General features: G+C 36.7%; 1 long non-coding RNA gene across 6 annotated transcripts in view; it reads left to right on the top strand.

Moving 5' to 3' along the window:
- LOC115610876 overlaps positions 1 to 16,135 on the top strand; it is a 77,338-nt gene that overhangs the window by 35,366 nt on the left and 25,837 nt on the right. For all 6 annotated transcript variants that reach the window (XR_003992372.1, XR_003992368.1, XR_003992369.1 and 3 more), the window contains 2 exons: positions 8,695 to 8,804; positions 13,327 to 13,395. This is a non-coding gene — a long non-coding RNA (uncharacterized LOC115610876). The remainder of the gene's footprint in view (positions 1 to 8,694; positions 8,805 to 13,326; positions 13,396 to 16,135) is intronic.

Genomic DNA, 16,135 nt, shown 5'->3' with positions numbered 1-16,135 from the left:
AACTCTTATTTTGAACCACTGTTGCTTGTTCACTGTAATTTTATACTATTTGGGGCCTTTTCCTTGTGTACAATAGCTTGTCTTCATACAATAGCTATCTGTAACAAGGAGGTTCTGCTGAAGTTGGAAAATTTTAGTGAAATTTTAAGCTGTGAAACAGTGGCTGATGGTTTCTTATGTCAGTTGGACTATGTTCATTGTGGTCATGTGAGTTATAAAACCTAATTTTGGTAACATACTGCCTTTAAACATTTTGCGAAATTTCTCTGAAGAATAATTGCACAAATCTGGTTCTCCTGTGTAAAATTCAGCTCAGTCACCCAAACCTCTATTTGTCTTTTGGCTAAGTTGATGTAATACACAAAATGATGCCTTCATATATACACTATATAACTTATATTTCCATTTGTAAAGATACTTTGATTAACTATTTGGTGAAAATGCAAGATGATTCTAACAGAAAAGTTTAACTATAGTATCTATTTAGTAAAAAAGGTAAACTTATTTATTAAGAAAAATAAGCCTTTTAAAATTGGAAGTAATAAGTGTGCTTCATGTAATCTGGCAGTAAATGACTGCGCACCCACAGGGCTTCTTAAATTCAAAACCAATTTGGTAATCTTCCAACTGGAAATTACAATGAATTAAGGTCATTTCTCCAAGGAATGACATAAACATTTAAGTAATGGAGCTCCTCTCTTTATGTTGAGTCACATAAGTAAAATTAGAGCCTGCTTAATTACATCTATTGTTGAATGTTTTGATCAGGTATTTAAATACCTGCAGTGGGGGTCACAATCACATTTCTCCTTACTAAACTGGAAACATTAAACCCCCAAGCAGTCAGGGCAGGCATATCTGTTCTGCACAAAAGGCAGTGGCAGAAAACAGGCTAACTAGTAAAGCTATAAAAAAAAAAGCCTCAAACCCAATTATCAGTTCCTCATAGTTGTTTACAGTTTCTTTTTTTTTTTTTTTTCAAAGTATAAAGGTGCAGGATATAAGGGTAAGTAGGCATTTTCCCATCTTTTTTCTCCATATCTCCGTGTAATTTTGCAAGATACACCATATCTTCAAAGGAGATGTTGATCAGTGTACAATACTGTGCGGGACCACACAGCTGGATTGTCTTTAGGATTCTGTGGACTCTGAAAATGATCATATGTAAATACTGGCATTTTCAATTTACAGTATGACTACATGGAAAAACTCCTTTTGGTACTCAAAATTTGCTTCTTGGCATTTTTTACTAATGTCATCTTTAATCAAATAGCAGAGCTATTCACTGACACAAAACCAGATTTTTTGGAAATAGATGTTTAAGCAACTGAAGTCCTTGATGTCTTTTCCATGTTTTAGTTGTGGTAGCCTGACTCTGGCTTATGAGATTTGCACAGGCTTTCTGATAGTGGTACCACACTGTGAAAGATGATTCATCTTGGGGCCACTCTGTGCCTTCTAAGAGAACAAATATGAAACTTTGTTCGGGATTCTATGCTGTTCAGTCTACTCATTAGCTTACTTAGTTCTGCACTCCATGATCCTTCTTTTTTTAAGACACTAAGACCAGAAAATGCTTTCTTGTGGCACTTTGAAAACCAGAAAGGAAAGACAGTACTGCACTGAGCAGATGGGAATGTACAAATGCTGCAGGATTTAATTCAGGCCATTACGTCTTGTGGGCAATAGATACTGAATTTACAAACACCTGTGAATCTCATGGGTTTCATGTTTAGACATTTTGGCCTATTCAAGTAAACTGATATACAATTAAGTTGACTCAAGAAATGCAAAGGCTGACTACATTCAGATGGATTAGTTGAAAAAACCTGTGCAAACTATAGTTGATGTTGACAAGTGAACTATGAAGTCTACATTTTATTGAATTTTTTTCAGTTCAATAATGTATGAAAATGACAGGAGGAAATGTATTAAGCTTATACATATGGATGTGACAGTCATGCATGAACATTCTGGACATAAAAAACTACTTAATCATCTTTCTCAGATAGTAGTGTTTGATGTCATTCTGAGAAGTACTTTAAATATAAGCAGATAGTATTAATAAAGCAATAAAATTGAATTTCAACAGGAATTTTATTTAAGTTCATGAATATGCATCCAGGTATCTTCTGCCTCTGGACTAAATAACCATGATTTTCAATGCCTGCATAGCATGACCATAGTCCTAATAGTCAATTAGAAACCTACTATTCATAACAACATATGAATAAGGCAAGACCTCTTACATGCCTACAAGTCTATACTGTTATAGATTTCATGTAATGTTCTAAATTTCATGTAGATAAAATTGAATGTTTCTAAACAGTAATTTTGCTTTTGTAATACATTATAATTGGACAAATAACATATTGAAAATGTTTTCCTTTTTGTATTCTGTTGAACCAGAACAGTGGATGGTGGGAGAGATTAAAAATACATGAAATCAATTTCTCTTGCTTATTTCACATGGCATTTTATGTGTCGTTGTATATTTATAATTAGATTTTGCAAATATGTAAATGATACAAACTTTTTAAAGACACATTCTTATTCTAGTAAGGTTTAACAACTGAGTTAAAATTATTCTTAAAAGCTTCCTTTGCTCTGTACAATAAAAAAAAGAGGAGAAAATATGCATTTCAATCTTGCTCATCAATTTTAAATTTTAAAAATATTTATACTCCTACTACATGTCATTATTAGTGCATGACACATGGGGTTTTCAGAAAATGGATGAAAAAAAAACTAAATCCATTCATTGTGCAAAGATGATAAAGGACTCTAAATTTACTTAATCTTTGCTTAAGGGTTTGCAAAGTCACTCTTTATTTTATCTCAGTGGTGAGGTCCTGGCTTGATTGAAAGAAAAAAGGTTTGCCATTGGCTTCAGGATGAACCAGAATTTCTCTCCATGAAGTGCAGTGTAATATAAAGATTTAATTTATTTTCTCAATAGGGTGCTTATAAAGCATTAGAGAAGTTTCTCCAGATCCATACTCAAATATATTTCACACAGTCAGTATTAAACATCACAATGACATTCTGAGTTCCAGGAACTAAATTCTGCTGTTAGGACTCAGTGAAAACATTCAAGTAACAGGAATTTAAAAATGCTGCAACTGTGTTTTAGTATCCATTTCAAACACAGATGGACTCTCTTCTCTTTTCAACTTCAGACCAACTTCCCTTATCTGGCTGAGTGTTCCTACCTGGCTGGATATTTTCACAGGGATCCACATGTATCCCTGCCTTGTCTTTCATGCATTTTTTATGTCAGAGGTGCTGGCTCGTGTGAGTCTGAGCAGCGCCCACCAGCTGGCATCTGAGCAGAAATGCAAAGAAACACCAAAGTATGTGTAAAACAAAAGGTTTGATTGAAGGTGCATGTAAGTTAATAATACTTTTTAACTGAAGTCTGTATGCTCTTGAGGCAAGTTGTCTTAAAATTGAAAAGGTTATGTTTTGTATTTCTGCATACAAAGCACACAACAGTCTTCTCTATCATCAGGCTAATTTGAAAGCTCAGCTAAATGTGATTAGTTTGTAGCTTTCTTAATGATGAACTGTGCTTTGCTGTGAGACTAATCCTTTTCCTAGCCAGAGATGAAGACTAAGATACATTCAAACTTAAGGAAACATTTTATAGCATGACCAGTAGTCATGGCTCAGTTTATCTCACTTCAATTTCAACAATAAGAAGGCTGATCATATGGATTTTGTAGGAATGCTAAAATATAAACAAATTATTAAAAACAGTGTTTGCTGATTACATGTTGGTTGGCTGAGATGCAGCATCACCTGCCAAAATGGTTGCTTTAGCTTCAAAGTTGCAGATAATTTTAAAATTCTGCCAATAAACTAAAGGAAAGGTTAGAATATTTGTTCTACCTTTTTCCTACTTTCAGTATTTCAATATTAAACTGCTTCTGCCAGAAGCAGTTTTTCCACTAGGCTTCTGTGAATATCCCCCTTTAGGACAGATCCGTTCAGTTTTGAAAGAGAGGAAAAATAAAGCAAAATTAGAACATCTCAGAAAGATCTTAATACCCCTTCTCACTCTGCATATCAGAAAGTGTAAAATTGGTATTTCACTTTAACCATCTGTTAGTATTTCTATTGAAACAGCATCTATAGAGCGCATTTGTTCAATGCTTTCTCTGTGGTAGACATTGCACCCTATAGTACAATACAATCCTACCTCCAAGAACTTATGATCTTAAGGTCCTAGTCTTGTAATGGACCCCAGATACCAAATGAAACATAGAAAAGCCTGAAGAAAAGCCCATAATATCCAAACTTAAAGACCTTTGATTGTAGAATTGTAAAAGCAAAAAGCAGTGCTAGCAGCAATAGGGAAGAAAAATTTCAACCTCCTTGTGTTAGCTTATAACAAGGATCCATTCAGCGGTGTCTAGTGTGCCAGCTAGCAGACTAGAGTCAGAGTACTTTAAGCAATTTCATTATAAACCCTGCTATTGAAAAATTTATAGGACTGCTATAAAACTTCACTCAAGGTTGATCAGTGCCAAAGAACATTCCTTTTACACTTAAAAATAACCTGTGGCTGCTGTTTATAAGTGATAGGGTTACAAAAGTGAAAAGAGAGAGAGATTTTCAAAAGCATAAATTGGGATTGGATACCCATTCTCTGTTTCTTGGCATATCAGTCAATAAATTCAAAACAAAAAGGTGAAGCAAAAAACTTCTACACAATTCCTGTGTTGCAAAGCATATATTTTGATGAACAGGAGGAAGTAATGATGGAAATTTGCCTGCATAAATTTCCCCACACACACCCTCAACAGGCTATTTTTTCCAACTCTGTCATTTAAAATTATAATTAGCTTTTGGATTATGTTCTTTTGGTGGTTGAAACTTTTAAAGGACAAGTTGCTAGAGTTTTAAAATTATTTTCTATAACTTCTCCTTCATATAATTTTATACCTGCCCATACTGTCATTTTAACAGCTTCCTGCTGTGATAAATTGTAATGACTATCTGCCCATGATCACCTGTCAGCTATAAAATATTGCAATATACATTTTGAAATTGGACAAATTAATCTTTACGTGATAGACTTTCCCACTGTCTTATTTCTTATATACCTCTGTAATATTTCTTCTTCTAATTTAGGCTGCCTTTTAATTAATAAAATTAAATAGGAAAAGTTAGACAAAGGAAATTAAATTCCAAGATGCCAAAGGACAGAGTTTGAGAAATGTACACAAAAAGTATGACAAATCAAGGTTCCTGTTGCACCTCTACCTTCAAGGATTTACAGACAATACAGACTGTAATATCCTTTATTTTATTTCTTTTTTAGTATGTATAGCAAGTATGTATGGTATTATGAACATTATACACTTGCTGGGTGTAGTTTCTTCTTTCCATCAATACTCTGCTTTCTAGCAAGGCACAGTTGGTCCTTACTGACTTGAACATAAAAGTTGCCCTTATAAGCACTCCACCTCCTCTCCAAGAACAACTTTGTTGTATGCTTTTGTAGCACATTCCTTGACACAGACATAAATAAAGAAAAGGTAGCTCCAGATGTGAAAAAAACGTAAAGGCTATTTTTAGAAAAAGGGGTTTCTGGCCACTACTCTAAAATGAACAGTTGAAAACTAACTCTCTTAGCAATCTAGTAGTTTTTAACTTCTTTCTTTTCTCTGGTGTTTCCTTGTATGGAAGGTCAAGAGAATGCCACTGGTGAAAGAAAATCTAGTAAAAAGGAATGAATGTAGATATATCACCAGTAAAGTGATCTACGTCCTAGGAATACAAACAGAGGACAGGATGTTTTTTCAACTTACTTCCATATTTCAGAGCCCTCAGTTTTTTTGGGAACAGACTGGCTTCTGCTTACAAGGTACAGAGCATCCACCTTCTCCCTCTAAAATTCTCAGACACTGAAAGAGAAAATACCAGAGTTCCCTCTTTGGAGAAGATACAAACTGTGTTTAGATCAGTTAAGCCATTAGCAAGATCAAACACAATTAAAGACGGCCTTGAGCCTCCTACTATATCTGATGGCCTTTAGCTCAGAATTCCTAACTAATTTTAGGTCAGAAAAAAGGACCTCTAACACATGTGAGGTAAGTCTTATCTAATCTAGCATTATGGTATTTTTCACCTGTTTCCAGATATATATTGCTATAGCCATATAAGGAATAAAGGAGAAGTACCATTGTTGGATTTTCCTATACAGGTTGTTTATCATTTCATATATACATACATTAGTAAATATTGCATATACTGTGTGTAAGGATGTTTTGTTGTGACGTTAAAACCTTCTTTTTATAGTAGCACATGATGGCAGGAATTTTTTTCTCCATATATGACATGGCATTGAAATATGAGGTGTATGATTTTGTGGGAGAGTATCAGTTTTAACTATATTACATGTTTAAAATCCCAACTGAACATAATATAACTTTACTAGCTCATTTCTCCTGAGGTATCAACACCATTTATCTGATATTACTTCCATCTGGCATGTCTGAACTATCATGATCAGCATTTTATGTGGAAATGAAAGCATCAATATGGTCTCTCTTCTCTAATGCTCTGAGGTCAGATACAATACTTCTGGAGGCAGTGAAGCTGCATTTTTATCACACACTTGAGAGACATCCTTTTGACATATTTTATAGTTTTCTAGGTTAAGACCAGCTAAGCTTTTTCTTATTTGCACTGACCTGGCATGGGGTCATTTGCTGTAATAACAATATGAGATTAATTCAAACAAATTTTGTTATACTGCAGTGTTAAAAGTTTGGCACAAGCAGCCAAATATTTAGGGGCCAAAAACCAAATTTCTAGTAAAGGCTTTGCAGAGCACTTAACTAGATGTTTTCTCCTCAAGGAAAGGCTGCATGTGGTTTGCTTAGCTGAGGTCTTTGTGAAAAGGTGTTGCTCTCCTTTTCTCACAAAGGATTCATGGGAATGTTGTCTGATGACTTACTTAGGAGTATCTTGTAGTTTAGCTTAAAACTTCAATTCCCATGCGTAAAAATATATGGCTGTTCCTTTTTACACTGCGCTTTCATGAGTCTCTGTCAATTTCTAAGCCTCAGTAATCCATCATATGAGAAGCAGTATTACCACAAATGCTTTATCATCGGCTCCTTCACAGCCATTTGTGATCATTTTAAGATAGAGGAGGAAATCTGGAATAAAATATTGAGTCTGTAACTCCCCATAGATCACAAACCAATCCTTAATTTCTGTAGAATTCATCCTATATATCTACTTACATAATTTCAAACTCCATTTTCAGTGTGAAAATGGAGTAAAATAAACACATCGTTTTTATTGACATTATACATGTCATGAAAAATACAAGTAAATAGAGTATAGACAAGATGTGGCGAGTACATGGGAGGTTTTGGATATGTATGAAAATTTATTCTGAACATTGCCTTTTATTGCCTCATGCTTTTTGTTAGGTAATATTATGTTAAGGCAAAGAATCATCAGAAAATTGTCATTAACTAAGATTAAAAAGCTGGCAAATGATGGCAAGCACTGGGAGTTAGTCGGAGAGAAGAAATTCTCTCTGTATACTTCCGCTTATTTTGCTCCTAAAAATCTACTCGTAGTCATGCACAGTGGTTGCAAAAAAAAAAATAAAAAGGTTCTTCATGCTTTTTGATCTTCAGTAATTCTATATTAAATATACTGAGCAGCAGATAAAGGGTCAAATTCTAATACCATAGCTAGCATTTTACTCTGCTATTGGTCTTATACTACTGCAAAAAAACCCAGTGTTTTATGATACTATGCTACATGAAGAAGAATAGAATCTTCCTCCACATGTTCTGTTTTAAAACTGTAATCTCATAAATACATTCAGAAGGCTAAAAATAACTTCATGGAAAATGTAACTTGAAAAATGCACACCCTGTCAGTGAAATTTGTTCATTTTTTATTACCTTTGCAAATTCCACCTGTTAGGTGCTGTCCTTTTGAAAAACAGATAATTTAATTCCTGTGCTATTCAGATGTTTCCTAAATGAGAACCATCAATAGTTACCTGCAATTTACATCATGCTTACAGTGTCTACCATGCTTAGAATATAGTTGGAATTAATAGTAGTCCCTCCTTAAAATGTAGTGATGTGACACTACCCAGGAATTCTTATAGTAAGAGTGCTTTTCTACAATCATATTTCAACATGGATCTTCAGTTTAGAAACTCATGAACATTTTAGCAGGCTTTTGCATTATTTCTTTATAATGAAAACTTGGAATAATTCCTCAGTATCTGTCCTAAATTCAAGAAATAGTTTCTAATTCTGAAATACATAAGACTGCATGGAAAACTGACAATTTCCTTTGGTTTCAGTTACTGCTAAGAGAAGAGCACAAAAGTAATCCAATGTAAACAATCTAGCACAACTACAAAGAAAAAAAATTGTTTTAAGATGTTTGGGCTTGATACTTTTCTGACGGTGCCTGACTCAGTTGAATGTTGTCTCTAACGTGCAGAAAGTAGCTCAGCACAACAGTGGCAATATGTTGGGGTTCTTCTTGTTTTTCTTGTAATCATCAGCTGATACTGATGATTACATAATTATTGTTGGTCCTTTGTCTTTCCAATTATGGTCTTTGCTATGAATGTTAGAGGTTAACAAAACTTTGAAGTCACTGGTTTTAATTTGAAACTTAGGACTGTGTCTATATTTTCAGATTAATTATTTGCTGCTGCTGTTGTTTCACGTGGGCATCACAGATACAGCCAGAAGCAGTGTGAGGATTGCAGAGCCCTGGGCGTGGCAGTCAAGGACTCTGGAGCACAGGTAGATTTTCTCATCAATCCTCCTAGTCAAAAACAAGGGGTTTGAAAGGACCGGTCGAATCCGGCAAATCAACAAATGGTTATGGGACTGGTGCCACAACCAGGGGTTCAGCTACTTAGACCAGGGGACTCACTTTGAGAAACCTGGTCTGCTGGGGGCTGATGAGGTCCATCTATCAGACAAAGGGAAGATCATCTTCAGTCAGAGGCTTGCCAAGCTGGTGAAGAAGGCTTTAAACTAACCTGCTGGGGAAGGGGAACCTCAACCCATCCCACTCCTACCAGTCTGATGCTCCTGCCAGTAGGGGATGTCCAGAGCCTGGAAAGGGATAACAGATCGACAAGAGAACAACTGTAGAGCAGCACAAAGGACTTCCAGCTACTCCAGTCAACAAGCCAGCATCATCGGGGGCCCAACTGAAATGCCTCTGCATATAGCATGGGGAACAAGCAAAAGGAGTTAGAGGTGTGGGCACACCTAAATGGTTACAACCTCATTAGTATCACGGAGATGTGGTTGGATACCTCCTATGACTGGAGCGTTGGAATGGAAGGATCTAGGCTCTTCAGGAATGACAGATAGGGGAGATGAGGAGGGGGTGTTACCCTCTACATCAATGAACAGGTGGAGTGTGCAGAGCTCTGCCTGGGGATGGATGAGGAGCTGACCGAGAGTTTATGGATCAGGATTAAAGGGAGGGAAGGGACACGGGACATTACAGTGGGGGTCTGCTACAGGCCACCTGACCAGGAAGATGAGGCCCTCTATAGACAGATAGGTGAGGCCTCATGTTCACAAGCCCTAGGCCTCATGGGGGACTTCACCCACCCTGATATCTGTTGGAGGGAGAACACAGCAGGGCACAAGCAATCCAGGAAGTTCCTGGAATGCACTGTTGTCAACTTCCTTCTCCAAGTGATAGAGGAACCAATGAGAAGAGAGGCTATGTTGGACCTTGTCCTCACCAGCAGGGAGGGGCTGGTGAAGCTGAAGGGCGGCCTTGGCTACAGTGACCACAAAATGGTGGATTTTGGGATCCTTCTGGCAGCAAGGAGGGTGCACAGCAAGCTCGTTACCCTGGACTTCAGGAGAGCAGATTTTGGTCTCTTGAGGTGGATGTGCTTGGTGGAGTGCCATGAGAAAAAGCCCTGGGGGGAAGAGAGGCCCAAGAAAGCTGGAAAATATTCAAGAATCACTTTCTCCAAGCTCAGGAGCAATGCACCCTACAAAGAGGAAGTCAGGCAGAATTGCCGGGAGGCCTGCGCGGATGAACAGGGTGCTCCTGAACAAACTCCAGCATAAAAAGGAGGCCTGCAGAGGGTGGAAGCAAGGACAGGCAATCTGGGAGGAATACAGAGAAATAGTCAGAGCAGCCAGGGATCAGGTTAGGAAAGTTAAAGCCCTGACAAAGCTGAATCTGGCCAAGGACATTAAAGGCAACAAGAAAAAAATCTATAAGTACTTTTGGGATAAAAGGAACAAAAGCAAAAATGTGGGCCCCCTCCAGGAGGAAACAGGAGGCCTGGTCACCTGGAACATGGAGAAGGCCGAGGTAGTCAATGACTTTTCTGCCTTGGTCTTCACTGGCAAGAGCTCCAGACACACTGCCCGAGTCGCAGAAGGCAAAAGCAGGGACTTTGAGAATGAAGAACCACCTGCTGTAGGAGATCAGGTTGGAGATCACGTAAGGAACCTGAAGGTGCACAAGTTCGTGGGAACTGACAAGATGCAACTATGGTTCCTGAGGGAACTGGAGGATGAAGTTTCCAAACAATTATCCATCATGTTTGAGAAGTCATATTCTTTAAACTTCTTCAAAGGATGCTAAGAAAACTAACTCAGACAAGTCAGCTCATTGTCAGTTGGTCTCAACGCATTCTTCAGGAGTCCGCAACTTTATAGACTATACCAGAGGTCTTCTATTTGAAAAATCACTTTTCTATGAAGTATTAATTGTGTAAAAATTGAGCAACTCTCCCATCAATCCTATGAGGAACCTGAGACTAGGTCTCTGACTAAACAGAAGTGTCTCTACTTCAGATGGGAAAAAAGAAAATGAGTAAAATGTAATGCAGATTTTTAAATAACAACAGCAAAACAGGTTTCACAGGTATTCCCACAATATTACAAGCAACGCTTTAAATCATAACAATGAAGAGCAGGTCACATAAGTAAAAATTTACCAGCAGTTCAGCTATGGAAATCTCAGCTGGTAGAACCCAGGCAGAGCTCAAACTGATTATAAGAACAGATCTGCTGAATTTTCTGTCTTCAAGAGCAATCTCCAAATCATCCATCCTATGCTAGAATAAAACTATCAGCAAAATGGAGAGGAAAAATACTTAATCTCTGCTAGCAAACCATTTGCTATAAGCGGCTGACTCCCTACAAAATAAACCCCTGACAGGGTTCGTGTCACCATAAACTGCAGAATCATTGGAAATGGAAGCAATTGCAGATGTCAGTAAATCCTTCAAGGCACAGACAACATTAAGTTCAAGCAAGGATACAGGAGACTATGTAATGCTTTTCTGGAAGAAATTCAGAAGCAGCCACTGGGAGCACTCACAACTGAATCAACTCTTTACATCATCTGCTGTAATACTGCTAGTCAGTATGTCTTGTACAGGATTGTGTCTTTTTTTCTTTTACATATGTATACTACAAAGACAGCTAAAGGCAGCCCTTCTTTATGTAAATTCAGGTGCAGCTTATGTTAGGACATAGCTAATGCCAGGTTAGGGCCTCCACTCAAGCCCCAGCTCCACATTTCCACTCCAACCTGCCAGCAAACCTGGATGCATATACGTGTAATCATATGAATGTCCCCATCCAAGAGCATCTTTATAGAGAGATAAGGGAATAAGGGATATTCCTTATAAGGATAAGCAATAAGGATAAGGATAAGGGAAGCTTTAAGTTCCTGAAGGCTCTTGGTTTTTTGAATCAGGTGATTTTTCTAAATCCCTTGTCTAACACTGAAACCTGACTTAAGCATCCTATTTCACCACTTTCAGCAGAGAAAAAACCTCTCTCCACCCAGGTTATTCACCTGTGAGCAGGAGGAAAACAATTCCAAACCTAGGAGCTCTCTGGTGTGGGTGACCTCCCAGCTGCATTCCCACTTCTCCTGGTAGTGGCACACGAGAGACTCCATTTTGCTTTACAATACTCTGCTTACTGTGAGGAAGCAGTCTCAAAGCATGACCCTGCAGTCAGTGCGGGCACCAAGGGGACCATGAGCCTTCAATAAACCCCCACACGTACCACATGTCTGGTGCGGATAGTCTCAATGGTGCCCAAACTCGACCTTTTCCTCTATGTTTCATTCCCACATGATTCAGGTATTGTATCACTAAGGCGAAAATTCTTCACATGCCTTCTTAGGAAGGCGGGTCACTTACTTACATTAGGATCAGAAATCTTGTTAGGAAAACTACATTTGGAATGTAAAGTTTAGAGATGTCTTTGAATAATCTCATTTGTTAATCAGTGCTTAGTGCTGTGCTCAATGGCACACAGATGCAACGCGTACCTTGAGGAAAAGATAACAATCACAAAGCCTTAAAATCTGGTATAAACTCTAAATTCTCCAATATAGACATTTAGTTTACTTTTAGAAAACAGATAATTCCAGAACAGCGGCCAGGCCAAGATACCTTCACTGCCATTACAATTTCTGTTAAAAGAATGAAAATTACTTCTGACATATTAACATAATAATACCAAATGCAAATATATTTACATTATCAGAACTATTCTGCAGAAGGTTTTAAAACATTCATATCTGTTAAAACTGAAAAGCTGAAAATGCACACTACAGTATTCATTGAAGGAATTAAAATTAGCACAAATTGGGAGAATCAACCATGGCTGACTAGGATAGCAAAGAGTCCTGAGGGAATGGTTCTTCCCAGTTTTGCAAAATGCCATTGGAAAACTAATCATGAAGGTTTTTTTCCTAACTTCATATATCCCTTCATACTCTTCTCAAGAGATAAACTTGTTTTATACACTCTTTTTAGGGAAGAAGGAATGGATTGATTTATTTATATTTGTTCTTTGAAATCTCAACTTGGAATCTTTTGAGCAGTCAAAACAAAAATGGAAACTCTGAAAAACAGAGTTCCTAAATTACTAGCATCCCAAACTAAGCTGGGTATCTGTGTGATAACAAATGACAATGTGGACAGAGGTCCTGAAAGGCTTTAAGCATCCAGATCAAAGCCAGCAATTTATTATACTAAAAAAACACAGAGTTCACCAGACGTATTTGCTTTTGTAGTAGACAAGATTAGTTTAATACAGTATACCAAACAGTACCTCATCAAGAGAAAAATTATTACATATACATTGATTTGTGATTTTTTTTTTCCAGATGGTTTTATGAGATTAATATAAAGGATTTGTGTTGTTCTGAATGATAGTTTTGAGCTGCCATCTCCCTGCTGGCTTTGAAAGTTTTATTTGAGTTGTCCTTATCACACATATTCTTTTTCCTGTTTTCCCCTTTCTTTTTTAGTTACAAATAAGTGATACAAGGGGAGAACTATGAAAAGTACCTCAGAAGAAAATACATAACCAAGTAAAAGTAAGTGCTTTTATGCTAGAGTGTTTGTGCTTACTCTGAGTTCATGAACCACTTCCTTAATATACAAAATATTAGACACTGATTTATGACCATTTCTGTAATTCCCCTGCAGTTTTATCATGACAAAATTATATCCTGAGGTAGAACTGAAATGTCAGTTGATGATTAGTGCACTATTATACCTTTTCACAGGATGGTAATGGAAAGTGTCTATAAATCTGCCTATTAAGAAGTCAATACATGTTACACCAGCAGGTAACTTTGGGTTTTGCTATTCTTAGGTTGGCAATTACATGTCACATTACAGACTTTTATTAAGCCAAATTTCAAATAACTATCAAATGGTATGCTTTTTCTGCAGAAGCATCAAAAATACCTTGTTTTTCACTATTTTATGGTGATCCAACTGATGCCAGTTTATTGCAGAAAATGTACATCACAAATGAGCTGAGACAAGCTAAACAAACCTCTCAAAAATCTAGGATGTGGCATTCACCTTCAGTGTGTGCACTATCATTTGTATGAGCCTGAACAAAATCCATTATGTCATCTCTGTTCAATGAGGCTAGAGAAAGCAGAAACATTAGCATCACTGAACTGTCAAAAAGCAGACCTATTTGCAAGTGTTGAGATTGAAGCATAGAAGGGAATGTTCTGCACAGGATCACCAGCTTTGCCTAACGGAAACATGCTTGAAATGTGGGCCAAACAAGTCTCAGGCATCACAGCTTAAACGACATATTTCACAGCATATTCATGGCTCGGCTTTTTCTAGGTTTTTATCATGTTTCAGAGCAGTATATTGTGGAGAAAGGGTGCAGCAGAGGAACCACCTCTGAATTTAGTGAAAGCGGGATTGTGCCCATTGCATCACTTCAAAAAGTATTTCTTTTTACTAAGGGCAATACAAGTTTAGAGAAACTACAGTTTATAATTCTAGGTTTTAAGAGATCCTGAAGCAACCAATACACACAGCCATCAAAGTTTCAGTAACTGATTATTGCATACCTGCACCTTGATATTTTCCTTGGGCTTCTTGTTACTGTCTGTGAAGCTAATAGCATATAAAAGGGGTGGGTGCAATTCTTTTAAAAGAAGTTTTGAAATGGCTGTGGAGCCAATGGCTGTGCAGCAGGAGATAGTCTGAATAATTCCTTATCATTGCCTTGTTGTTTGTTGTTGTTTCTTTTTTTTTTTCTTGTCAATCTATGATTTATCTACTTCAGAGTGCTGTTTCCCTGTTTATTTGGAAAAACAAATCAAAACACTAAAAGAATATGTGGAGAAGAAAGGGGTTTTTTACTTTATGCACTGGGACAGTTCGCATAGCAAGATGCCAAAACTCTCTACTTGCCATGAACACACTTTAGTGTCCATTTATTGGGAAAACTTTTGACTAATACAGGATAAATATTTGGAGGGCTTGAACCTAGCTTGTGCTTCAGTGGTTTTCCTTGTAAAATGAGAATGGTATTACTTTCTTTCTTCTATTCTTTGTTTATATTATGTAAAAATAAATACATAAAAAACCAAAAAAACAAAACCAAAAACATCTACAGTGAGATTATATCATTAAGCTTTTTTGCTTGAACACCTGTATTGGAACTTAGCCACACCAATGACCTTACTTTAAGAATTGTGAACTGCTTTGTTTTCAGAGGGGAATCAGAGTCTGCAAAAAATGTTGCAAAAAATGTTACAGAATATGTCACAAAAGAATCTTCCAAAAGAATCTGAGTCTCTGTGTAAATATAGAAAATATCAGTTAAGTGTTGTGAGGTTTAGAATTTATTAATGGAGGATCTTATTATGTTAATGCTGCTTTAGTAAAAAGTGAGTAAGAAAATGGTTCATTTCCATTTTAAATGTAGCCTGACTTTCCACCAGTTATAAACAAAATTTTAAAAACAATTCTAAAAGACACTGAAAACCCAATTCGAAAGCCAATTCTTAAAAACACTGAACAGCACTGATACCAGTTTTCTCTAGCTTCTTTCACCTGCTTTCTGTTCTTGCAAAATGTTCCTTGTTTCAGATATTTTTTCTCATATTATTTGTAGTTAATATGTATCTCCTGAGGTTGGATGATGATTCAGCAATTCCCAGCTACTTTATAAAGCCTACAGTTAAGGTTGTATCTCATTTTTAAAACTCATCTATTCTTTGGAAGAAATTTGAGCCTCTACTAATCAGTAAATGTAGGGGGCAAAAATGGTACAGTACTTATTACAGAGAAAAGAGTGTCAGCTAGATATGACAACTTAGACCAATTTTGTTTCACCTGGGATCTTTTACAAAATGCCATTCCTTGATTACTTCCACTTATTTCTGCTCTCATATGACCTCTTTTCTGTCCTTCTCAGTTTTTCCTTTCTGCTGATGTTTCTCACCTCCTTTCAACTTTCTTTTGTTATTTTTCCAGGCTTCTATTGAAACATTTTGTGTTCATAATAATTTGGATTAACAATTGATACACTGTCTCTTGCTGTATGAATACGTACCATGCATGTAGTTTGATTAATAGCTGATCATGATACAATCACTATGCGGGAATTTTTTTGGCATAATTTTCATGAAGCAATTGTTCTTTATCTAGTGCAATTAACTGAGTGTTACTCAACTGATAGATCTTGGAGGCTTTACTTACAAATCTGTATGTTCTCTGTATCTTCAATAACAAAGATACTGAAAAGTTAAAATTAAACTAACAATATAATGTAGTTAGTAAATCTGAAAACTG

Source organism: Strigops habroptila, chromosome 7, assembly GCF_004027225.2.
Source record: "Strigops habroptila isolate Jane chromosome 7, bStrHab1.2.pri, whole genome shotgun sequence".
Lineage (NCBI taxonomy): Eukaryota > Metazoa > Chordata > Aves > Psittaciformes > Psittacidae > Strigops > Strigops habroptila.
Note: the sequence above shows the minus strand (reverse complement) of the source record. Positions and strands in the feature narration are given on the sequence as shown.